The sequence below is a fragment of the Chrysoperla carnea genome (genome assembly GCF_905475395.1).
Source record: "Chrysoperla carnea chromosome X unlocalized genomic scaffold, inChrCarn1.1 SUPER_X_unloc_5, whole genome shotgun sequence".
Taxonomy (NCBI): Eukaryota; Metazoa; Arthropoda; class Insecta; order Neuroptera; family Chrysopidae; genus Chrysoperla; species Chrysoperla carnea.
This window is the reverse complement of record NW_025408178.1, coordinates 48,805-75,299: the sequence shown is the minus strand read 5'-3', so window position 1 is coordinate 75,299 and position 26,495 is coordinate 48,805. Positions and strand designations below refer to the sequence as shown.

At 24.0% G+C, this 26,495-nt stretch overlaps 4 non-coding genes across 4 annotated transcripts; all 4 read left to right on the top strand.

Moving 5' to 3' along the window:
• The first annotated feature begins 6,242 nt into the window (after positions 1–6,242).
• On the top strand, positions 6,243–6,361 carry LOC123304407. Its single transcript, XR_006536431.1, has one exon. It is a non-coding gene; the product is annotated as a 5S ribosomal RNA (ribosomal RNA).
• Positions 6,362–12,720: 6,359 nt separating this feature from the next.
• On the top strand, positions 12,721–12,839 carry LOC123304406. Its single transcript, XR_006536430.1, has one exon. It is a non-coding gene; the product is annotated as a 5S ribosomal RNA (ribosomal RNA).
• A 6,358-nt stretch (positions 12,840–19,197) lies between these two features.
• On the top strand, positions 19,198–19,316 carry LOC123304424. Its single transcript, XR_006536447.1, has one exon. It is a non-coding gene; the product is annotated as a 5S ribosomal RNA (ribosomal RNA).
• Positions 19,317–25,673: 6,357 nt separating this feature from the next.
• LOC123304423 lies at positions 25,674–25,792 on the top strand. Its single transcript, XR_006536446.1, has one exon. It is a non-coding gene; the product is annotated as a 5S ribosomal RNA (ribosomal RNA).
• The last annotated feature ends 703 nt before the right edge of the window (positions 25,793–26,495 follow it).

Here is a 26,495-nt window from a genome sequence, read left to right as displayed (position 1 = left end):
TATTATTTTTTGTATAAAATTTTATTGCATTTATAACTCATATCATGGTTACTTTAAAGCGAGAAGTTTTTTTAATATTTCAAATGAATATAAAATAATATAAATTTTATGAAATTTATTTATTTTTAGAAATAGCAATCGCTTATAATTATAACAAAATTTTAATAATGTTTAATTTTATTTCAATAATTTATATATATATATATATATATATTTTTTAATAAAAATAATATACTCTTATTTAATAATATATGTTGGTCCTATATATAGGACCGAAAATATTTCTTATTTGTTTTTTTTTTTTTTAAATTGTCATTTAAAACGCTTATGCACGTTCTCCACGAATACGTCTTGCCAATTGTATATCCTTAGGCATAATTGTAACACGCTTTGCATGAATTGCGCATAAATTGGTATCTTCAAATAAACCTACTAAATAGGCTTCACTAGCTTCTTGTAATGCCATAACAGCTGAACTTTGGAAACGTAAATCGGTTTTAAAATCTTGTGCAATTTCACGTACTAAACGTTGGAATGGTAATTTACGAATTAACAATTCAGTACTTTTTTGATAACGACGAATTTCTCGTAAAGCTACTGTACCAGGACGATATCTGTGTGGTTTTTTTACTCCACCAGTTGCTGGTGCACTTTTACGTGCAGCTTTCGTTGCTAATTGTTTTCTTGGTGCTTTACCACCAGTTGATTTACGTGCAGTTTGCTTGGTTCTAGCCATTTTCAAATAATAATGTTTTTACAAAAAAACACACAATTTTAAAAATTATATTCGACAATTTGATACTACAAAGTCAAATGTTTAAATGCGAAATAAATGTGTTGTATTTATATTTATATGAAATTTCAAAATTTTTGTTGTCATATCCTATTGGATAGCTATCAGAGTATGGACTAATCAAATTGTATAGGCGTGGCTTAAAAAATCTTTAATGCTTTATATAAAAAGGCACAATTGTACCGGCGCTCACATACATTACAATACTTGTGAGGTTAACACACGTGTTATCCGTTCGTTAAAATATTGTAAATAATTTTTTATTAAAATGACTGGCAGAGGAAAAGGTGGAAAGGGTCTTGGAAAAGGGGGTGCAAAACGTCATAGAAAAGTTTTGCGTGATAATATCCAAGGTATTACAAAACCTGCAATTCGTCGTTTAGCACGACGAGGTGGAGTAAAACGTATCTCTGGTTTAATTTATGAAGAAACACGTGGTGTACTTAAAGTATTCCTTGAAAATGTTATTCGGGATGCTGTTACATATACTGAACACGCAAAACGTAAAACAGTTACAGCTATGGATGTTGTATATGCATTAAAACGACAAGGTCGTACTTTGTATGGTTTTGGAGGTTAAGAAAATATAATAATTTACTTAAAATATTTAGTAAATTTATTAAAGAATATTTAATACATCCGATAAATTTAAACAGGCTTTCCTTTTTGGGAAGCCACTAATTTTATTTATATAAGAGTAAATAAATTTGTTAATAAATATAACATATTATATAATTTGTTTACAACAAATTATTTTGTTTATAACATACATTACCAAATATTTTTATTTATTTTTTTTTTTTTTATTGTAATATATCTGCAATAATAAATTATAATTTGTATATTATCTATTTTATTTTACAATAACTTATTGAATTTTTGAAAAAATTTTATTATAAATTAATATACTATTATATTTTTTATATATACAAGTTAAGAGTAACAAGTATCGATAGGAGATTATCGAATTTATAACTAATAAAACATTTCGCCTTAATCAAAGAAAATAAAGATTTTGCTATACCATTTGTTATACTTTCAATAAATAATTTATTATTAAATTTTTATTATTTCATTTATTTTTTAAAATTATTAAAAATATTTTTCTAATAATTATAAGCGTACATAAACAAGTAGTAAATGTAAAATGAAAATAATAAAGGTAATGTAATGCAAATGCATTACATTGATTTACGATATATATTCCGCGATATCCTTTATTATATTTAAAATTAATAATATTGATATACTAATAATAGATATATTCAAGCTATTAATATATAAAATTTTATATTAAATATGATATTAATAATTGTTTATTTTATTTTTTTGTATATATAAAAATAATTTACTCTTATTTAAAAAATTTGATGGCTCTCTTAAAAAGAGAGCCGTTTTTATATGTTGATGTATTTTTATGTTATCAATTAAATAATATTTTCGATTTATTTATTTTGAACTTGTATATTTTGTAACAGCTTTAGTACCTTCACTAACAGCGTGCTTTGCCAATTCACCAGGTAATAATAATCGAACTGCGGTTTGAATTTCCCGACTTGTGATTGTTGAACGTTTATTATAATGTGCTAAACGTGATGCTTCAGCAGCAATACGTTCAAAAATATCATTAACAAAACTGTTCATGATACTCATAGCTTTACTAGAGATACCAGTATCAGGATGCACTTGTTTTAATACTTTGTAAATGTAAATTGCATATGATTCCTTGCGCTTCCTCTTCTTTTTCTTATCACTCTTTGATATATTTTTTTGAGCTTTGCCAGCTTTTTTTGCTGCTTTTCCACTTGTTTTTGGTGGCATTGTTACAAACAATTAATATACACAGATAGTTACAGAACACCAGTCAGTATATGTATGAGCGTGTCGTGTATACAACTAGCGTATTATATACGCGAAGATGGATATAACAATAAAAATGAATACTACTCTCTGATTGGCTAAAAATAATACTATAAGGTGATTGGTTTATTTTTAAAGTTTTATATTTTATAAATATTATAAATTAAAATACCCAAATAACATTTTAAACATTTATGTTACAATCCCCGTAACGTACACATCTGTGTGATTATATTTACAAAAAAAAATATTAATTAAATAAATTTATTCGCTATGTCTGGACGAGGTAAAGGTGGTAAAGTAAAGGGAAAGGCAAAGTCAAGATCAAGCCGAGCAGGATTACAATTTCCTGTTGGAAGAATTCACAGATTATTACGAAAAGGAAATTATGCTGAACGAGTAGGTGCTGGTGCCCCAGTATATTTGGCTGCTGTTATGGAATATTTGGCTGCAGAAGTTCTCGAGTTAGCTGGTAATGCTGCCCGTGATAACAAAAAAACACGTATCATTCCACGTCATTTACAATTGGCAATTCGTAATGATGAAGAATTAAATAAATTATTATCTGGTGTAACAATTGCTCAAGGTGGTGTATTACCAAACATTCAAGCAGTGTTATTACCAAAGAAAACTGAAAAGAAAGCATAAATTAAAAACATTGCATTAATTTTTATAATAATAATACATCGATCATAGGCCTTTTAATAAAAGGCCACAAATTTATTTAAAATAAGAGTAAAAATTATTTTTATAAATAATATATTATAATATTTTTTTAAAGAATCAATTTAAATAATTATAAATTAATGATTCTTTTTTTTTTTTTTTTTTTTTATATGTTATTATGGAAATAATTCATCATATTATGATGACATTTAGGTAACATATTATAAGAATATTCATAAAATATTATCAAAATAATATTGTATTATGATGATATTTAGACAAAATATTATAAGAATATACACAAAATATTATCAAAATAATATCATTAGATAACAAAACTGTTCATGATACTCATACCTTTACTAGAGATAAAAGTATCAGGATGCACTTGTATTAATACATATTATCACAACATCACAAAATATTTTTTAAAAGGAAAAATTTTTTTAAAATTATTATAAAATTTGATTGAATTAAATTTCAATTTATTTTTTTAATAATTAAAGAAAAAAAAAAAACAAAGCATATAAACTTTCTATTGAAAATGTTATTTTAAACTAGATGGCCAAGTGAACTTCGTTACACAAACAATATATGACGTATTCGTTATTTAAATAATCAGTATCCTTTGATATTATATCAATACGTTACTCTCTTCTTTTGATACATATTAATAAAATTTCAATTTATAAGATTTTATGTCAATTATATAAATAATATTATAAATTTTCTAAATACATAAGTTAAGTAACAAAAAATTTGAATAACAAGATAAATTTATATATTATGTTTTAATACTCGATACTATAATATATCGCATCCGTTACCAATTATTCGGTATCCTTTGATTTATACACAGAATGAACTAAAAATATATATCAAATTTATTTTATTTATTTATATATTTAATATTATTATTATTATTTTATATTACAAAGTTTCTTAACGAAGCTTACAATGATTTCTCATATCGTACTTAACAAAATTATTTAGATCATATAAAATTTAAATTGTTAAAAAATTTGTATATTTATTATTATTATTATTTATTTTTATTAAAATTACATAACATAAAATTAATAATATTTTAATAATTATATAAATTAATTCTTATTTAAAATAATCTTATATTAATCTCAACAAATACTCTAATAATATATTTTGTCATAAATTTTTTTATATTTAAAATAAATATTATAATATATAAATACTTATATCAGTATAAAATTTCTTTATATAATTATGAAAAAATTAATTTAATAGTTAATTATTGATATTAATGCATAAATAAAAGTATTTTCTAATGAAATATATTTTGTCAATGTTCGATTAACACATTTCATAATAATACGTTTTCATTATTGACAAAAAAAGTTTTTCTAAAAATGAAATCTTATACTATAATATATATATTTATATATTAAATTTTTTAATTATTTATATACTAATAATTTATAATAAATCGATATTAAATAAAAAATAAAAATATATACTTTTTAAGTTTACCTTAAAAATATTATTGTTTTGTATGATTGAAATAATTAATATTAAACTATGTTTATTAATAATTGTTAATAAAAAAATTAAATATATTTTAATTTATAAAATAAATATTATTATTAAATTTATAATTTATTATTTTATATATTATAGAAATTGAAAAAATAAATCATGTTTACTACGACAGTAAATTAGAAATACTATTTAATTTTTATGTGTTTTCTACATGGTACTTTGACTTACATAGGGACTTATATTATTGTGAATAATGATATAATTGAAAACCTTTATTTTTTATTTGATAGAATTATTATATTTTATCATTTAAATATTTATAATAAATACATTATTTTTATAAAGTAAAAAAATATGGCCGAAGAAAATTCTACAGCTGTTGCAGCAACTGCGGTTACTGCTGCTTCTACAACACCAACAAAAAAAGCAACAGCTTCTGGTGCTAAACGTACAAAACAACATTCAAAACCAACACATCCACGTACATCAGAAATGGTTGTTAACGCAATTAAAAATTTAAAAGAACGTGGTGGTTCATCATTACAAGCAATTAAAAAATATTTAGCTGCAAATTATAAAGTGGATTCTGATAAAATTTCACCATTTATTAAAAAATATTTAAAAGCTGCTGTAACTGAGGGAGCCTTGGTACAAACTAAAGGTAAAGGTGCATCTGGTTCATTCAAATTGGCTGCTTCCGCTTCATCTAATTCTTCAGCTAAATCAAAAGTATCCAAAAAAGAAAGTGGAGCAAAAGGTTCAGCAAAGAGTGCTAAAAGTAAACGGGCACCAAAAGAAAAGAAAGCCACAACTACATCATTGGCAGCCAAAAAGCCTAAAGCAAAAAAAGCGACTCCATCATCATCAACTGCTGCTAAAAAAGTTACTGCAAAATCATCAGCGGCATCAAAAAAAGCACCAGTTAAAGCAAAACCAGCAAAAAGTACAAAATCCGCTGCCAAAAGTAGCCCTGCTCGTAAACCGAAAGCACCAAAAGCTAAGAAAGCTTCTGTTGCCAAATCATCTCCTACAAAAATTAAAAAAGCAGCACCAAAAAAGAAATGATCTGTTACTTTAATAATATATTGAAATATTTCATTATTTTTGCTAAAAAATGAAAATAACATAGGCCTTAATACAGGCCACAAATTAATATTTGATAAGAGTAAATTATTTTTTGTATAAATATTTTATAAAATAATAGTTAAGAAACATTTGCCACAGTCAGTACCACGGATGGGTGGCCACTTGAGAATACTGTGTGCGGTTGCATTTTTATTTAAAATATATGGTATAATAAATAAGTATATATTTAAATTGATTACTTCATTGAAAATTTTAATAATATACTTTAATATTAATGATATTTATGAAAAATATATATTTGTAAAAATTTTCATTTATTACTGGCAACAGCCATACCACGTTGAAAACACCGGTTCTCGTCCGATCACCGAAGTTAAGCAACATTGGGCACAGTCAGTACTTGGATGGGTGACCGCTTGGGAACACTGTGTGCGGTTGCCTTTTTATATTAAAAATATAAATTATTTTTCTTCTTTTCTTTTTTTTTACACACCATATATAAATATATGTTATTTAGAAATGTAAACCTTTTATATTATTCGTCAACAAATAAATATTATTTTTTGTATAAAATTTTATTGCATTTATAACTCATATCATGGTTACTTTAAAGCGAGAAGTTTTTTTAATATTTCAAATGAATATAAAATAATATAAATTTTATGAAATTTATTTATTTTTAGAAATAGCAATCGCTTATAATTATAACAAAATTTTAATAATGTTTAATTTTATTTCAATAATTATATATATATATATATATATATATATTTTTTAATAAAAATAATATACTCTTATTTAATAATATATGTTGGTCCTATATATAGGACCGAAAATATTTCTTATTTGTTTTTTTTTTTTTTAAATTGTCATTTAAAACGCTTATGCACGTTCTCCACGAATACGTCTTGCCAATTGTATATCCTTAGGCATAATTGTAACACGCTTTGCATGAATTGCGCATAAATTGGTATCTTCAAATAAACCTACTAAATAGGCTTCACTAGCTTCTTGTAATGCCATAACAGCTGAACTTTGGAAACGTAAATCGGTTTTAAAATCTTGTGCAATTTCACGTACTAAACGTTGGAATGGTAATTTACGAATTAACAATTCAGTACTTTTTTGATAACGACGAATTTCTCGTAAAGCTACTGTACCAGGACGATATCTGTGTGGTTTTTTTACTCCACCAGTTGCTGGTGCACTTTTACGTGCAGCTTTCGTTGCTAATTGTTTTCTTGGTGCTTTACCACCAGTTGATTTACGTGCAGTTTGCTTGGTTCTAGCCATTTTCAAATAATAATGTTTTTACAAAAAAACACACAATTTTAAAAATTATATTCGACAATTTGATACTACAAAGTCAAATGTTTAAATGCGAAATAAATGTGTTGTATTTATATTTATATGAAATTTCAAAATTTTTGTTGTCATATCCTATTGGATAGCTATCAGAGTATGGACTAATCAAATTGTATAGGCGTGGCTTAAAAAATCTTTAATGCTTTATATAAAAAGGCACAATTGTACCGGCGCTCACATACATTACAATACTTGTGAGGTTAACACACGTGTTATCCGTTCGTTAAAATATTGTAAATAATTTTTTATTAAAATGACTGGCAGAGGAAAAGGTGGAAAGGGTCTTGGAAAAGGGGGTGCAAAACGTCATAGAAAAGTTTTGCGTGATAATATCCAAGGTATTACAAAACCTGCAATTCGTCGTTTAGCACGACGAGGTGGAGTAAAACGTATCTCTGGTTTAATTTATGAAGAAACACGTGGTGTACTTAAAGTATTCCTTGAAAATGTTATTCGGGATGCTGTTACATATACTGAACACGCAAAACGTAAAACAGTTACAGCTATGGATGTTGTATATGCATTAAAACGACAAGGTCGTACTTTGTATGGTTTTGGAGGTTAAGAAAATATAATAATTTACTTAAAATATTTAGTAAATTTATTAAAGAATATTTAATACATCCGATAAATTTAAACAGGCTTTCCTTTTTGGGAAGCCACTAATTTTATTTATATAAGAGTAAATAAATTTGTTAATAAATATAACATATTATATAATTTGTTTACAACAAATTATTTTGTTTATAACATACATTACCAAATATTTTTATTTATTTTTTTTTTTTTTATTGTAATATATCTGCAATAATAAATTATAATTTGTATATTATCTATTTTATTTTACAATAACTTATTGAATTTTTGAAAAAATTTTATTATAAATTAATATACTATTATATTTTTTATATATACAAGTTAAGAGTAACAAGTATCGATAGGAGATTATCGAATTTATAACTAATAAAACATTTCGCCTTAATCAAAGAAAATAAAGATTTTGCTATACCATTTTTTATACTTTCAATAAATAATTTATTATTAAATTTTTATTATTTCATTTATTTTTTAAAATTATTAAAAATATTTTTCTAATAATTATAAGCGTACAAAAACAAGTAGTAAATGTAAAATGAAAATAATAAAGGTAATGTAATGCATTTGCATTACACTGATTTACGATATATATTCCGCGATATCCTTTATTATATTTAAAATTAATAATATTGATATACTAATAATAGATATATTCAAGCTATTAATATATAAAATTTTATATTAAATATGATATTAATAATTGTTTATTTTATTTTTTTGTATATATAAAAATAATTTACTCTTATTTAAAAAATTTGATGGCTCTCTTAAAAAGAGAGCCGTTTTTATATGTTGATGTATTTTTATGTTATCAATTAAATAATATTTTCGATTTATTTATTTTGAACTTGTATATTTTGTAACAGCTTTAGTACCTTCACTAACAGCGTGCTTTGCCAATTCACCAGGTAATAATAATCGAACTGCGGTTTGAATTTCCCGACTTGTGATTGTTGAACGTTTATTATAATGTGCTAAACGTGATGCTTCAGCAGCAATACGTTCAAAAATATCATTAACAAAACTGTTCATGATACTCATAGCTTTACTAGAGATACCAGTATCAGGATGCACTTGTTTTAATACTTTGTAAATGTAAATTGCATATGATTCCTTGCGCTTCCTCTTCTTTTTCTTATCACTCTTTGATATATTTTTTTGAGCTTTGCCAGCTTTTTTTGCTGCTTTTCCACTTGTTTTTGGTGGCATTGTTACAAACAATTAATATACACAGATAGTTACAGAACACCAGTCAGTATATGTATGAGCGTGTCGTGTATACAACTAGCGTATTATATACGCGAAGATGGATATAACAATAAAAATGAATACTACTCTCTGATTGGCTAAAAATAATACTATATAGGTGATTGGTTTATTTTTAAAGTTTTATATTTTATAAATATTATAAATTAAAATACCCAAATAACATTTTAAACATTTATGTTACAATCCCCGTAACGTACACATCTGTGTGATTATATTTACAAAAAAAAATATTAATTAAATAAATTTATTCGCTATGTCTGGACGAGGTAAAGGTGGTAAAGTAAAGGGAAAGGCAAAGTCAAGATCAAGCCGAGCAGGATTACAATTTCCTGTTGGAAGAATTCACAGATTATTACGAAAAGGAAATTATGCTGAACGAGTAGGTGCTGGTGCCCCAGTATATTTGGCTGCTGTTATGGAATATTTGGCTGCAGAAGTTCTCGAGTTAGCTGGTAATGCTGCCCGTGATAACAAAAAAACACGTATCATTCCACGTCATTTACAATTGGCAATTCGTAATGATGAAGAATTAAATAAATTATTATCTGGTGTAACAATTGCTCAAGGTGGTGTATTACCAAACATTCAAGCAGTGTTATTACCAAAGAAAACTGAAAAGAAAGCATAAATTAAAAACATTGCATTAATTTTTATAATAATAATACATCGATCATAGGCCTTTTAATAAAAGGCCACAAATTTATTTAAAATAAGAGTAAAAATTATTTTTATAAATAATATATTATAATATTTTTTTAAAGAATCAATTTAAATAATTATAAATTAATGATTCTTTTTTTTTTTTTCTTTTTTTATATGTTATTATGGAAATAATTCATCATATTATGATGACATTTAGGTAACATATTATAAGAATATTCATAAAATATTATCAAAATAATATTGTATTATGATGATATTTAGACAAAATATTATAAGAATATACACAAAATATTATCAAAATAATATCATTAGATAACAAAACTGTTCATGATACTCATACCTTTACTAGAGATAAAAGTATCAGGATGCACTTGTATTAATACATATTATCACAACATCACAAAATATTTTTTAAAAGGAAAAATTTTTTTAAAATTATTATAAAATTTGATTGAATTAAATTTCAATTTATTTTTTTAATAATTAAAGAAAAAAAAAAAACAAAGCATATAAACTTTCTATTGAAAATGTTATTTTAAACTAGATGGCCAAGTGAACTTCGTTACACAAACAATATATGACGTATTCGTTATTTAAATAATCAGTATCCTTTGATATTATATCAATACGTTACTCTCTTCTTTTGATACATATTAATAAAATTTCAATTTATAAGATTTTATGTCAATTATATAAATAATATTATAAATTTTCTAAATACATAAGTTAAGTAACAAAAAATTTGAATAACAAGATAAATTTATATATTATGTTTTAATACTCGATACTATAATATATCGCATCCGTTACCAATTATTCGGTATCCTTTGATTTATACACAGAATGAACTAAAAATATATATCAAATTTATTTTATTTATTTATATATTTAATATTATTATTATTATTTTATATTACAAAGTTTCTTAACGAAGCTTACAATGATTTCTCATATCGTACTTAACAAAATTATTTAGATCATATAAAATTTAAATTGTTAAAAAATTTGTATATTTATTATTATTATTATTTATTTTTATTAAAATTACATAACATAAAATTAATAATATTTTAATAATTATATAAATTAATTCTTATTTAAAATAATCTTATATTAATCTCAACAAATACTCTAATAATATATTTTGTCATAAATTTTTTTATATTTAAAATAAATATTATAATATATAAATACTTATATCAGTATAAAATTTCTTTATATAATTATGAAAAAATTAATTTAATAGTTAATTATTGATATTAATGCATAAATAAAAGTATTTTCTAATGAAATATATTTTGTCAATGTTCGATTAACACATTTCATAATAATACGTTTTCATTATTGACAAAAAAAGTTTTTCTAAAAATGAAATCTTATACTATAATATATATATTTATATATTAAATTTTTTAATTATTTATATACTAATAATTTATAATAAATCGATATTAAATAAAAAATAAAAATATATACTTTTTAAGTTTACCTTAAAAATATTATTGTTTTGTATGATTGAAATAATTAATATTAAACTATGTTTATTAATAATTGTTAATAAAAAAATTAAATATATTTTAATTTATAAAATAAATATTATTATTAAATTTATAATTTATTATTTTATATATTATAGAAATTGAAAAAATAAATCATGTTTACTACGACAGTAAATTAGAAATACTATTTAATTTTTATGTGTTTTCTACATGGTACTTTGACTTACATAGGGACTTATATTATTGTGAATAATGATATAATTGAAAACCTTTATTTTTTATTTGATAGAATTATTATATTTTATCATTTAAATATTTATAATAAATACATTATTTTTATAAAGTAAAAAAATATGGCCGAAGAAAATTCTACAGCTGTTGCAGCAACTGCGGTTACTGCTGCTTCTACAACACCAACAAAAAAAGCAACAGCTTCTGGTGCTAAACGTACAAAACAACATTCAAAACCAACACATCCACGTACATCAGAAATGGTTGTTAACGCAATTAAAAATTTAAAAGAACGTGGTGGTTCATCATTACAAGCAATTAAAAAATATTTAGCTGCAAATTATAAAGTGGATTCTGATAAAATTTCACCATTTATTAAAAAATATTTAAAAGCTGCTGTAACTGAGGGAGCCTTGGTACAAACTAAAGGTAAAGGTGCATCTGGTTCATTCAAATTGGCTGCTTCCGCTTCATCTAATTCTTCAGCTAAATCAAAAGTATCCAAAAAAGAAAGTGGAGCAAAAGGTTCAGCAAAGAGTGCTAAAAGTAAACGGGCACCAAAAGAAAAGAAAGCCACAACTACATCATTGGCAGCCAAAAAGCCTAAAGCAAAAAAAGCGACTCCATCATCATCAACTGCTGCTAAAAAAGTTACTGCAAAATCATCAGCGGCATCAAAAAAAGCACCAGTTAAAGCAAAACCAGCAAAAAGTACAAAATCCGCTGCCAAAAGTAGCCCTGCTCGTAAACCGAAAGCACCAAAAGCTAAGAAAGCTTCTGTTGCCAAATCATCTCCTACAAAAATTAAAAAAGCAGCACCAAAAAAGAAATGATCTGTTACTTTAATAATATATTGAAATATTTCATTATTTTTGCTAAAAAATGAAAATAACATAGGCCTTAATACAGGCCACAAATTAATATTTGATAAGAGTAAATTATTTTTTGTATAAATATTTTATAAAATAATAGTTAAGAAACATTTGCCACAGTCAGTACCACGGATGGGTGGCCACTTGAGAATACTGTGTGCGGTTGCATTTTTATTTAAAATATATGGTATAATAAATAAGTATATATTTAAATTGATTACTTCATTGAAAATTTTAATAATATACTTTAATATTAATGATATTTATGAAAAATATATATTTGTAAAAATTTTCATTTATTACTGGCAACAGCCATACCACGTTGAAAACACCGGTTCTCGTCCGATCACCGAAGTTAAGCAACATTGGGCACAGTCAGTACTTGGATGGGTGACCGCTTGGGAACACTGTGTGCGGTTGCCTTTTTATATTAAAAATATAAATTATTTTTCTTCTTTTCTTTTTTTTTACACACCATATATAAATATATGTTATTTAGAAATGTAAACCTTTTATATTATTCGTCAACAAATAAATATTATTTTTTGTATAAAATTTTATTGCATTTATAACTCATATCATGGTTACTTTAAAGCGAGAAGTTTTTTTAATATTTCAAATGAATATAAAATAATATAAATTTTATGAAATTTATTTATTTTTAGAAATAGCAATCGCTTATAATTATAACAAAATTTTAATAATGTTTAATTTTATTTCAATAATTTATATATATATATATATATATATATATTTTTAATAAAAATAATATACTCTTATTTAAGAAATATTTTCGGTCCTATATATAGGACCGAAAATATTTCTTATTTGTTTTTTTTTTTTTTAAATTGTCATTTAAAACGCTTATGCACGTTCTCCACGAATACGTCTTGCCAATTGTATATCCTTAGGCATAATTGTAACACGCTTTGCATGAATTGCGCATAAATTGGTATCTTCAAATAAACCTACTAAATAGGCTTCACTAGCTTCTTGTAATGCCATAACAGCTGAACTTTGGAAACGTAAATCGGTTTTAAAATCTTGTGCAATTTCACGTACTAAACGTTGGAATGGTAATTTACGAATTAACAATTCAGTACTTTTTTGATAACGACGAATTTCTCGTAAAGCTACTGTACCAGGACGATATCTGTGTGGTTTTTTTACTCCACCAGTTGCTGGTGCACTTTTACGTGCAGCTTTCGTTGCTAATTGTTTTCTTGGTGCTTTACCACCAGTTGATTTACGTGCAGTTTGCTTGGTTCTAGCCATTTTCAAATAATAATGTTTTTACAAAAAAACACACAATTTTAAAAATTATATTCGACAATTTGATACTACAAAGTCAAATGTTTAAATGCGAAATAAATGTGTTGTATTTATATTTATATGAAATTTCAAAATTTTTGTTGTCATATCCTATTGGATAGCTATCAGAGTATGGACTAATCAAATTGTATAGGCGTGGCTTAAAAAATCTTTAATGCTTTATATAAAAAGGCACAATTGTACCGGCGCTCACATACATTACAATACTTGTGAGGTTAACACACGTGTTATCCGTTCGTTAAAATATTGTAAATAATTTTTTATTAAAATGACTGGCAGAGGAAAAGGTGGAAAGGGTCTTGGAAAAGGGGGTGCAAAACGTCATAGAAAAGTTTTGCGTGATAATATCCAAGGTATTACAAAACCTGCAATTCGTCGTTTAGCACGACGAGGTGGAGTAAAACGTATCTCTGGTTTAATTTATGAAGAAACACGTGGTGTACTTAAAGTATTCCTTGAAAATGTTATTCGGGATGCTGTTACATATACTGAACACGCAAAACGTAAAACAGTTACAGCTATGGATGTTGTATATGCATTAAAACGACAAGGTCGTACTTTGTATGGTTTTGGAGGTTAAGAAAATATAATAATTTACTTAAAATATTTAGTAAATTTATTAAAGAATATTTAATACATCCGATAAATTTAAACAGGCTTTCCTTTTTGGGAAGCCACTAATTTTATTTATATAAGAGTAAATAAATTTGTTAATAAATATAACATATTATATAATTTGTTTACAACAAATTATTTTGTTTATAACATACATTACCAAATATTTTTATTTATTTTTTTTTTTTTTATTGTAATATATCTGCAATAATAAATTATAATTTGTATATTATCTATTTTATTTTACAATAACTTATTGAATTTTTGAAAAAATTTTATTATAAATTAATATACTATTATATTTTTTATATATACAAGTTAAGAGTAACAAGTATCGATAGGAGATTATCGAATTTATAACTAATAAAACATTTCGCCTTAATCAAAGAAAATAAAGATTTTGCTATACCATTTTTTATACTTTCAATAAATAATTTATTATTAAATTTTTATTATTTCATTTATTTTTTAAAATTATTAAAAATATTTTTCTAATAATTATAAGCGTACATAAACAAGTAGTAAATGTAAAATGAAAATAATAAAGGTAATGTAATGCATTTGCATTACACTGATTTACGATATATATTCCGCGATATCCTTTATTATATTTAAAATTAATAATATTGATATACTAATAATAGATATATTCAAGCTATTAATATATAAAATTTTATATTAAATATGATATTAATAATTGTTTATTTTATTTTTTTGTATATATAAAAATAATTTACTCTTATTTAAAAAATTTGATGGCTCTCTTAATAAGAGAGCCATTTTTATATGTTGATGTATTTTTATGTTATCAATTAAATAATATTTTCGATTTATTTATTTTGAACTTGTATATTTTGTAACAGCTTTAGTACCTTCACTAACAGCGTGCTTTGCCAATTCACCAGGTAATAATAATCGAACTGCGGTTTGAATTTCCCGACTTGTGATTGTTGAACGTTTATTATAATTTGCTAAACGTGATGCTTCAGCAGCAATACGTTCAAAAATATCATTAACAAAACTGTTCATGATACTCATAGCTTTACTAGAGATACCAGTATCAGGATGCACTTGTTTTAATACTTTGTAAATGTAAATTGCATATGATTCCTTGCGCTTCCTCTTCTTTTTCTTATCACTCTTTGATATATTTTTTTGAGCTTTGCCAGCTTTTTTTGCTGCTTTTCCACTTGTTTTTGGTGGCATTGTTACAAACAATTAATATACACAGATAGTTACAGAACACCAGTCAGTATATGTATGAGCGTGTCGTGTATACAACTAGCGTATTATATACGCGAAGATGGATATAACAATAAAAATGAATACTACTCTCTGATTGGCTAAAAATAATACTATAAGGTGATTGGTTTATTTTTAAAGTTTTATATTTTATAAATATTATAAATTAAAATACCCAAATAACATTTTAAACATTTATGTTACAATCCCCGTAACGTACACATCTGTGTGATTATATTTACAAAAAAAAATATTAATTAAATAAATTTATTCGCTATGTCTGGACGAGGTAAAGGTGGTAAAGTAAAGGGAAAGGCAAAGTCAAGATCAAGCCGAGCAGGATTACAATTTCCTGTTGGAAGAATTCACAGATTATTACGAAAAGGAAATTATGCTGAACGAGTAGGTGCTGGTGCCCCAGTATATTTGGCTGCTGTTATGGAATATTTGGCTGCAGAAGTTCTCGAGTTAGCTGGTAATGCTGCCCGTGATAACAAAAAAACACGTATCATTCCACGTCATTTACAATTGGCAATTCGTAATGATGAAGAATTAAATAAATTATTATCTGGTGTAACAATTGCTCAAGGTGGTGTATTACCAAACATTCAAGCAGTGTTATTACCAAAGAAAACTGAAAAGAAAGCATAAATTAAAAACATTGCATTAATTTTTATAATAATAATACATCGATCATAGGCCTTTTATTAAAAGGCCACAAATTTATTTAAAATAAGAGTAAAAATTATTTTTATAAATAATATATTATAATATTTTTTTAAAGAATCAATTTAAATAATTATAAATTAATGATTCTTTTTTTTTTTTTTTTTTTTTATATGTTATTATGGAAATAATTCATCATATTATGATGACATTTAGGTAACATATTATAAGAATATTCATAAAATATTATCAAAATAATATTGTATTATGATGATATTTAGACAAAATATTATAAGAATATACACAAAATATTATCAAAATAATATCATTAGATAACAAAACTGTTCATGATACTCATACCTTTACTAGAGATAAAAGTATCAGGATGCACTTGTATTAATACATATTATCACAACATCACAAAATATTTTTTAAAAGGAAAAATTTTTTTAAAATTATTATAAAATTTGATTGAATTAAATTTCAATTTATTTTTTTAATAATTAAAGAAAAAAAAAAAACAAAGCATATAAACTTTCTATTGAAAATGTTATTTTAAACTAGATGGCCAAGTGAACTTCGTTACACAAACAATATATGACGTATTCGTTATTTAAATAATCAGTATCCTTTGATATTATATCAATACGTTACTCTCTTCTTTTGATACATATTAATAAAATTTCAATTTATAAGATTTTATGTCAATTATATAAATAATATTATAAATTTTCTAAATACATAAGTTAAGTAACAAAAAATTTGAATAACAAGATAAATTTATATATTATGTTTTAATACTCGATACTATAATATATCGCATCCGTTACCAATTATTCGGTATCCTTTGATTTATACACAGAATGAACTAAAAATATATATCAAATTTATTTTATTTATTTATATATTTAATATTATTATTATTATTTTATATTACAAAGTTTCTTAACGAAGCTTACAATGATTTCTCATATCGTACTTAACAAAATTATTTAGATCATATAAAATTTAAATTGTTAAAAAATTTGTATATTTATTATTATTATTATTTATTTTTATTAAAATTACATAACATAAAATTAATAATATTTTAATAATTATATAAATTAATTCTTATTTAAAATAATCTTATATTAATCTCAACAAATACTCTAATAATATATTTTGTCATAAATTTTTTTATATTTAAAATAAATATTATAATATATAAATACTTATATCAGTATAAAATTTCTTTATATAATTATGAAAAAATTAATTTAATAGTTAATTATTGATATTAATGCATAAATAAAAGTATTTTCTAATGAAATATATTTTGTCAATGTTCGATTAACACATTTCATAATAATACGTTTTCATTATTGACAAAAAAAGTTTTTCTAAAAATGAAATCTTATACTATAATATATATATTTATATATTAAATTTTTTAATTATTTATATACTAATAATTTATAATAAATCGATATTAAATAAAAAATAAAAATATATACTTTTTAAGTTTACCTTAAAAATATTATTGTTTTGTATGATTGAAATAATTAATATTAAACTATGTTTATTAATAATTGTTAATAAAAAAATTAAATATATTTTAATTTATAAAATAAATATTATTATTAAATTTATAATTTATTATTTTATATATTATAGAAATTGAAAAAATAAATCATGTTTACTACGACAGTAAATTAGAAATACTATTTAATTTTTATGTGTTTTCTACATGGTACTTTGACTTACATAGGGACTTATATTATTGTGAATAATGATATAATTGAAAACCTTTATTTTTTATTTGATAGAATTATTATATTTTATCATTTAAATATTTATAATAAATACATTATTTTTATAAAGTAAAAAAATATGGCCGAAGAAAATTCTACAGCTGTTGCAGCAACTGCGGTTACTGCTGCTTCTACAACACCAACAAAAAAAGCAACAGCTTCTGGTGCTAAACGTACAAAACAACATTCAAAACCAACACATCCACGTACATCAGAAATGGTTGTTAACGCAATTAAAAATTTAAAAGAACGTGGTGGTTCATCATTACAAGCAATTAAAAAATATTTAGCTGCAAATTATAAAGTGGATTCTGATAAAATTTCACCATTTATTAAAAAATATTTAAAAGCTGCTGTAACTGAGGGAGCCTTGGTACAAACTAAAGGTAAAGGTGCATCTGGTTCATTCAAATTGGCTGCTTCCGCTTCATCTAATTCTTCAGCTAAATCAAAAGTATCCAAAAAAGAAAGTGGAGCAAAAGGTTCAGCAAAGAGTGCTAAAAGTAAACGGGCACCAAAAGAAAAGAAAGCCACAACTACATCATTGGCAGCCAAAAAGCCTAAAGCAAAAAAAGCGACTCCATCATCATCAACTGCTGCTAAAAAAGTTACTGCAAAATCATCAGCGGCATCAAAAAAAGCACCAGTTAAAGCAAAACCAGCAAAAAGTACAAAATCCGCTGCCAAAAGTAGCCCTGCTCGTAAACCGAAAGCACCAAAAGCTAAGAAAGCTTCTGTTGCCAAATCATCTCCTACAAAAATTAAAAAAGCAGCACCAAAAAAGAAATGATCTGTTACTTTAATAATATATTGAAATATTTCATTATTTTTGCTAAAAAATGAAAATAACATAGGCCTTAATACAGGCCACAAATTAATATTTGATAAGAGTAAATTATTTTTTGTATAAATATTTTATAAAATAATAGTTAAGAAACATTTGCCACAGTCAGTACCACGGATGGGTGGCCACTTGAGAATACTGTGTGCGGTTGCATTTTTATTTAAAATATATGGTATAATAAATAAGTATATATTTAAATTGATTACTTCATTGAAAATTTTAATAATATACTTTAATATTAATGATATTTATGAAAAATATATATTTGTAAAAATTTTCATTTATTACTGGCAACAGCCATACCACGTTGAAAACACCGGTTCTCGTCCGATCACCGAAGTTAAGCAACATTGGGCACAGTCAGTACTTGGATGGGTGACCGCTTGGGAACACTGTGTGCGGTTGCCTTTTTATATTAAAAATATAAATTATTTTTCTTCTTTTCTTTTTTTTTACACACCATATATAAATATATGTTATTTAGAAATGTAAACCTTTTATATTATTCGTCAACAAATAAATATTATTTTTTGTATAAAATTTTATTGCATTTATAACTCATATCATGGTTACTTTAAAGCGAGAAGTTTTTTTAATATTTCAAATGAATATAAAATAATATAAATTTTATGAAATTTATTTATTTTTAGAAATAGCAATCGCTTATAATTATAACAAAATTTTAATAATGTTTAATTTTATTTCAATAATTTATATATATATATATATATATATATTTTTTAATAAAAATAATATACTCTTATTTAATAATATATGTTGGTCCTATATATAGGACCGAAAATATTTCTTATTTGTTTTTTTTTTTTTTAAATTGTCATTTAAAACGCTTATGCACGTTCTCCACGAATACGTCTTGCCAATTGTATATCCTTAGGCATAATTGTAACACGCTTTGCATGAATTGCGCATAAATTGGTATCTTCAAATAAACCTACTAAATAGGCTTCACTAGCTTCTTGTAATGCCATAACAGCTGAACTTTGGAAACGTAAATCGGTTTTAAAATCTTGTGCAATTTCACGTACTAAACGTTGGAATGGTAATTTACGAATTAACAATTCAGTACTTTTTTGATAACGACGAATTTCTCGTAAAGCTACTGTACCAGGACGATATCTGTGTGGTTTTTTTACTCCACCAGTTGCTGGTGCACTTTTACGTGCAGCTTTCGTTGCTAATTGTTTTCTTGGTGCTTTACCACCAGTTGATTTACGTGCAGTTTGCTTGGTTCTAGCCATTTTCAAATAATAATGTTTTTACAAAAAAACACACAATTTTAAAAATTATATTCGACAATTTGATACTACAAAGTCAAATGTTTAAATGCGAAATAAATGTGTTGTATTTATATTTATATGAAATTTCAAAATTTTTGTTGTCATATCCTATTGGATAGCTATCAGAGTATGGACTAATCAAATTGTATAGGCGTGGCTTAAAAAATCTTTAATGCTTTATATAAAAAGGCACAATTGTACCGGCGCTCACATACATTACAATACTTGTGAGGTTAACACACGTGTTATCCGTTCGTTAAAATATTGTAAATAATTTTTTATTAAAATGACTGGCAGAGGAAAAGGTGGAAAGGGTCTTGGAAAGGGGGGTGCAAAACGTCATAGAAAAGTTTTGCGTGATAATATCCAAGGTATTACAAAACCTGCAATTCGTCGTTTAGCACGACGAGGTGGAGTAAAACGTATCTCTGGTTTAATTTATGAAGAAACACGTGGTGTACTTAAAGTATTCCTTGAAAATGTTATTCGGGATGCTGTTACATATACTGAACACGCAAAACGTAAAACAGTTACAGCTATGGATGTTGTATATGCATTAAAACGACAAGGTCGTACTTTGTATGGTTTTGGAGGTTAAGAAAATATAATAATTTACTTAAAATATTTAGTAAATTTATTAAAGAATATTTAATACATCCGATAAATTTAAACAGGCTTTCCTTTTTGGGAAGCCACTAATTTTATTTATATAAGAGTAAATAAATTTGTTAATAAATATAACATATTATATAATTTGTTTACAACAAATTATTTTGTTTATAACATACATTACCAAATATTTTTATTTATTTTTTTTTTTATTATTGTAATATATCTGCAATAATAAATTATAATTTGTATATTATCTATTTTATTTTACAATAACTTATTGAATTTTTGAAAAAATTTTATTATAAATTAATATACTATTATATTTTTTATATATACAAGTTAAGAGTAACAAGTATCGATAGGAGATTATCGAATTTATAACTAATAAAACATTTCGCCTTAATCAAAGAAAATAAAGATTTTGCTATACCATTTTTTATACTTTCAATAAATAATTTATTATTAAATTTTTATTATTTCATTTATTTTTTAAAATTATTAAAAATATTTTTCTAATAATTATAAGCGTACATAAACAAGTAGTAAATGTAAAATGAAAATAATAAAGGTAATGTAATGCAAATGCATTACATTGATTTACGATATATATTCCGCGATATCCTTTATTATATTTAAAATTAATAATATTGATATACTAATAATAGATATATTCAAGCTATTAATATATAAAATTTTATATTAAATATGATATTAATAATTGTTTATTTTATTTTTTTGTATATATAAAAATAATTTACTCTTATTTAAAAAATTTGATGGCTCTCTTAAAAAGAGAGCCGTTTTTATATGTTGATGTATTTTTATGTTATCAATTAAATAATATTTTCGATTTATTTATTTTGAACTTGTATATTTTGTAACAGCTTTAGTACCTTCACTAACAGCGTGCTTTGCCAATTCACCAGGTAATAATAATCGAACTGCGGTTTGAATTTCCCGACTTGTGATTGTTGAACGTTTATTATAATGTGCTAAACGTGATGCTTCAGCAGCAATACGTTCAAAAATATCATTAACAAAACTGTTCATGATACTCATAGCTTTACTAGAGATACCAGTATCAGGATGCACTTGTTTTAATACTTTGTAAATGTAAATTGCATATGATTCCTTGCGCTTCCTCTTCTTTTTCTTATCACTCTTTGATATATTTTTTTGAGCTTTGCCAGCTTTTTTTGCTGCTTTTCCACTTGTTTTTGGTGGCATTGTTACAAACAATTAATATACACAGATAGTTACAGAACACCAGCCAGTATATGTATGAGCGTGTCGTGTATACAACTAGCGTATTATATACGCGAAGATGGATATAACAATAAAAATGAATACTACTCTCTGATTGGCTAAAAATAATACTATAAGGTGATTGGTTTATTTTTAAAGTTTTATATTTTATAAATATTATAAATTAAAATACCCAAATAACATTTTAAACATTTATGTTACAATCCCCGTAACGTACACATCTGTGTGATTATATTTACAAAAAAAAATATTAATTAAATAAATTTATTCGCTATGTCTGGACGAGGTAAAGGTGGTAAAGTAAAGGGAAAGGCAAAGTCAAGATCAAGCCGAGCAGGATTACAATTTCCTGTTGGAAGAATTCACAGATTATTACGAAAAGGAAATTATGCTGAACGAGTAGGTGCTGGTGCCCCAGTATATTTGGCTGCTGTTATGGAATATTTGGCTGCAGAAGTTCTCGAGTTAGCTGGTAATGCTGCCCGTGATAACAAAAAAACACGTATCATTCCACGTCATTTACAATTGGCAATTCGTAATGATGAAGAATTAAATAAATTATTATCTGGTGTAACAATTGCTCAAGGTGGTGTATTACCAAACATTCAAGCAGTGTTATTACCAAAGAAAACTGAAAAGAAAGCATAAATTAAAAACATTGCATTAATTTTTATAATAATAATACATCGATCATAGGCCTTTTAATAAAAGGCCACAAATTTATTTAAAATAAGAGTAAAAATTATTTTTATAAATAATATATTATAATATTTTTTTAAAGAATCAATTTAAATAATTATAAATTAATGATTCTTTTTTTTTTTTTTTTTTTTTATATGTTATTATGGAAATAATTCATCATATTATGATGACATTTAGGTAACATATTATAAGAATATTCATAAAATATTATCAAAATAATATTGTATTATGATGATATTTAGACAAAATATTATAAGAATATACACAAAATATTATCAAAATAATATCATTAGATAACAAAACTGTTCATGATACTCATACCTTTACTAGAGATAAAAGTATCAGGATGCACTTGTATTAATACATATTATCACAACATCACAAAATATTTTTTAAAAGGAAAAATTTTTTTAAAATTATTATAAAATTTGATTGAATTAAATTTCAATTTATTTTTTTAATAATTAAAGAAAAAAAAAAAACAAAGCATATAAACTTTCTATTGAAAATGTTATTTTAAACTAGATGGCCAAGTGAACTTCGTTACACAAACAATATATGACGTATTCGTTATTTAAATAATCAGTATCCTTTGATATTATATCAATACGTTACTCTCTTCTTTTGATACATATTAATAAAATTTCAATTTATAAGATTTTATGTCAATTATATAAATAATATTATAAATTTTCTAAATACATAAGTTAAGTAACAAAAAATTTGAATAACAAGATAAATTTATATATTATGTTTTAATACTCGATACTATAATATATCGCATCCGTTACCAATTATTCGGTATCCTTTGATTTATACACAGAATGAACTAAAAATATATATCAAATTTATTTTATTTATTTATATATTTAATATTATTATTATTATTTTATATTACAAAGTTTCTTAACGAAGCTTACAATGATTTCTCATATCGTACTTAACAAAATTATTTAGATCATATAAAATTTAAATTGTTAAAAAATTTGTATATTTATTATTATTATTATTTATTTTTATTAAAATTACATAACATAAAATTAATAATATTTTAATAATTATATAAATTAATTCTTATTTAAAATAATCTTATATTAATCTCAACAAATACTCTAATAATATATTTTGTCATAAATTTTTTTATATTTAAAATAAATATTATAATATATAAATACTTATATCAGTATAAAATTTCTTTATATAATTATGAAAAAATTAATTTAATAGTTAATTATTGATATTAATGCATAAATAAAAGTATTTTCTAATGAAATATATTTTGTCAATGTTCGATTAACACATTTCATAATAATACGTTTTCATTATTGACAAAAAAAGTTTTTCTAAAAATGAAATCTTATACTATAATATATATATTTATATATTAAATTTTTTAATTATTTATATACTAATAATTTATAATAAATCGATATTAAATAAAAAATAAAAATATATACTTTTTAAGTTTACCTTAAAAATATTATTGTTTTGTATGATTGAAATAATTAATATTAAACTATGTTTATTAATAATTGTTAATAAAAAAATTAAATATATTTTAATTTATAAAATAAATATTATTATTAAATTTATAATTTATTATTTTATATATTATAGAAATTGAAAAAATAAATCATGTTTACTACGACAGTAAATTAGAAATACTATTTAATTTTTATGTGTTTTCTACATGGTACTTTGACTTACATAGGGACTTATATTATTGTGAATAATGATATAATTGAAAACCTTTATTTTTTATTTGATAGAATTATTATATTTTATCATTTAAATATTTATAATAAATACATTATTTTTATAAAGTAAAAAAATATGGCCGAAGAAAATTCTACAGCTGTTGCAGCAACTGCGGTTACTGCTGCTTCTACAACACCAACAAAAAAAGCAACAGCTTCTGGTGCTAAACGTACAAAACAACATTCAAAACCAACACATCCACGTACATCAGAAATGGTTGTTAACGCAATTAAAAATTTAAAAGAACGTGGTGGTTCATCATTACAAGCAATTAAAAAATATTTAGCTGCAAATTATAAAGTGGATTCTGATAAAATTTCACCATTTATTAAAAAATATTTAAAAGCTGCTGTAACTGAGGGAGCCTTGGTACAAACTAAAGGTAAAGGTGCATCTGGTTCATTCAAATTGGCTGCTTCCGCTTCATCTAATTCTTCAGCTAAATCAAAAGTATCCAAAAAAGAAAGTGGAGCAAAAGGTTCAGCAAAGAGTGCTAAAAGTAAACGGGCACCAAAAGAAAAGAAAGCCACAACTACATCATTGGCAGCCAAAAAGCCTAAAGCAAAAAAAGCGACTCCATCATCATCAACTGCTGCTAAAAAAGTTACTGCAAAATCATCAGCGGCATCAAAAAAAGCACCAGTTAAAGCAAAACCAGCAAAAAGTACAAAATCCGCTGCCAAAAGTAGCCCTGCTCGTAAACCGAAAGCACCAAAAGCTAAGAAAGCTTCTGTTGCCAAATCATCTCCTACAAAAATTAAAAAAGCAGCACCAAAAAAGAAATGATCTGTTACTTTAATAATATATTGAAATATTTCATTATTTTTGCTAAAAAATGAAAATAACATAGGCCTTAATACAGGCCACAAATTAATATTTGATAAGAGTAAATTATTTTTTGTATAAATATTTTATAAAATAATAGTTAAGAAACATTTGCCACAGTCAGTACCACGGATGGGTGGCCACTTGAGAATACTGTGTGCGGTTGCATTTTTATTTAAAATATATGGTATAATAAATAAGTATATATTTAAATTGATTACTTCATTGAAAATTTTAATAATATACTTTAATATTAATGATATTTATGAAAAATATATATTTGTAAAAATTTTCATTTATTACTGGCAACAGCCATACCACGTTGAAAACACCGGTTCTCGTCCGATCACCGAAGTTAAGCAACATTGGGCACAGTCAGTACTTGGATGGGTGACCGCTTGGGAACACTGTGTGCGGTTGCCTTTTTATATTAAAAATATAAATTATTTTTTCTTCTTTTCTTTTTTTTTTACACACCATATATAAATATATGTTATTTAGAAATGTAAACCTTTTATATTATTCGTCAACAAATAAATATTATTTTTTGTATAAAATTTTATTGCATTTATAACTCATATCATGGTTACTTTAAAGCGAGAAGTTTTTTTAATATTTCAAATGAATATAAAATAATATAAATTTTATGAAATTTATTTATTTTTAGAAATAGCAATCGCTTATAATTATAACAAAATTTTAATAATGTTTAATTTTATTTCAATAATTTATATATATATATATATATATATATTTTTTAATAAAAATAATATACTCTTATTTAATAATATATGTTGGTCCTATATATAGGACCGAAAATATTTCTTATTTGTTTTTTTTTTTTTTAAATTGTCATTTAAAACGCTTATGCACGTTCTCCACGAATACGTCTTGCCAATTGTATATCCTTAGGCATAATTGTAACACGCTTTGCATGAATTGCGCATAAATTGGTATCTTCAAATAAACCTACTAAATAGGCTTCACTAGCTTCTTGTAATGCCATAACAGCTGAACTTTGGAAACGTAAATCGGTTTTAAAATCTTGTGCAATTTCACGTACTAAACGTTGGAATGGTAATTTACGAATTAACAATTCAGTACTTTTTTGATAACGACGAATTTC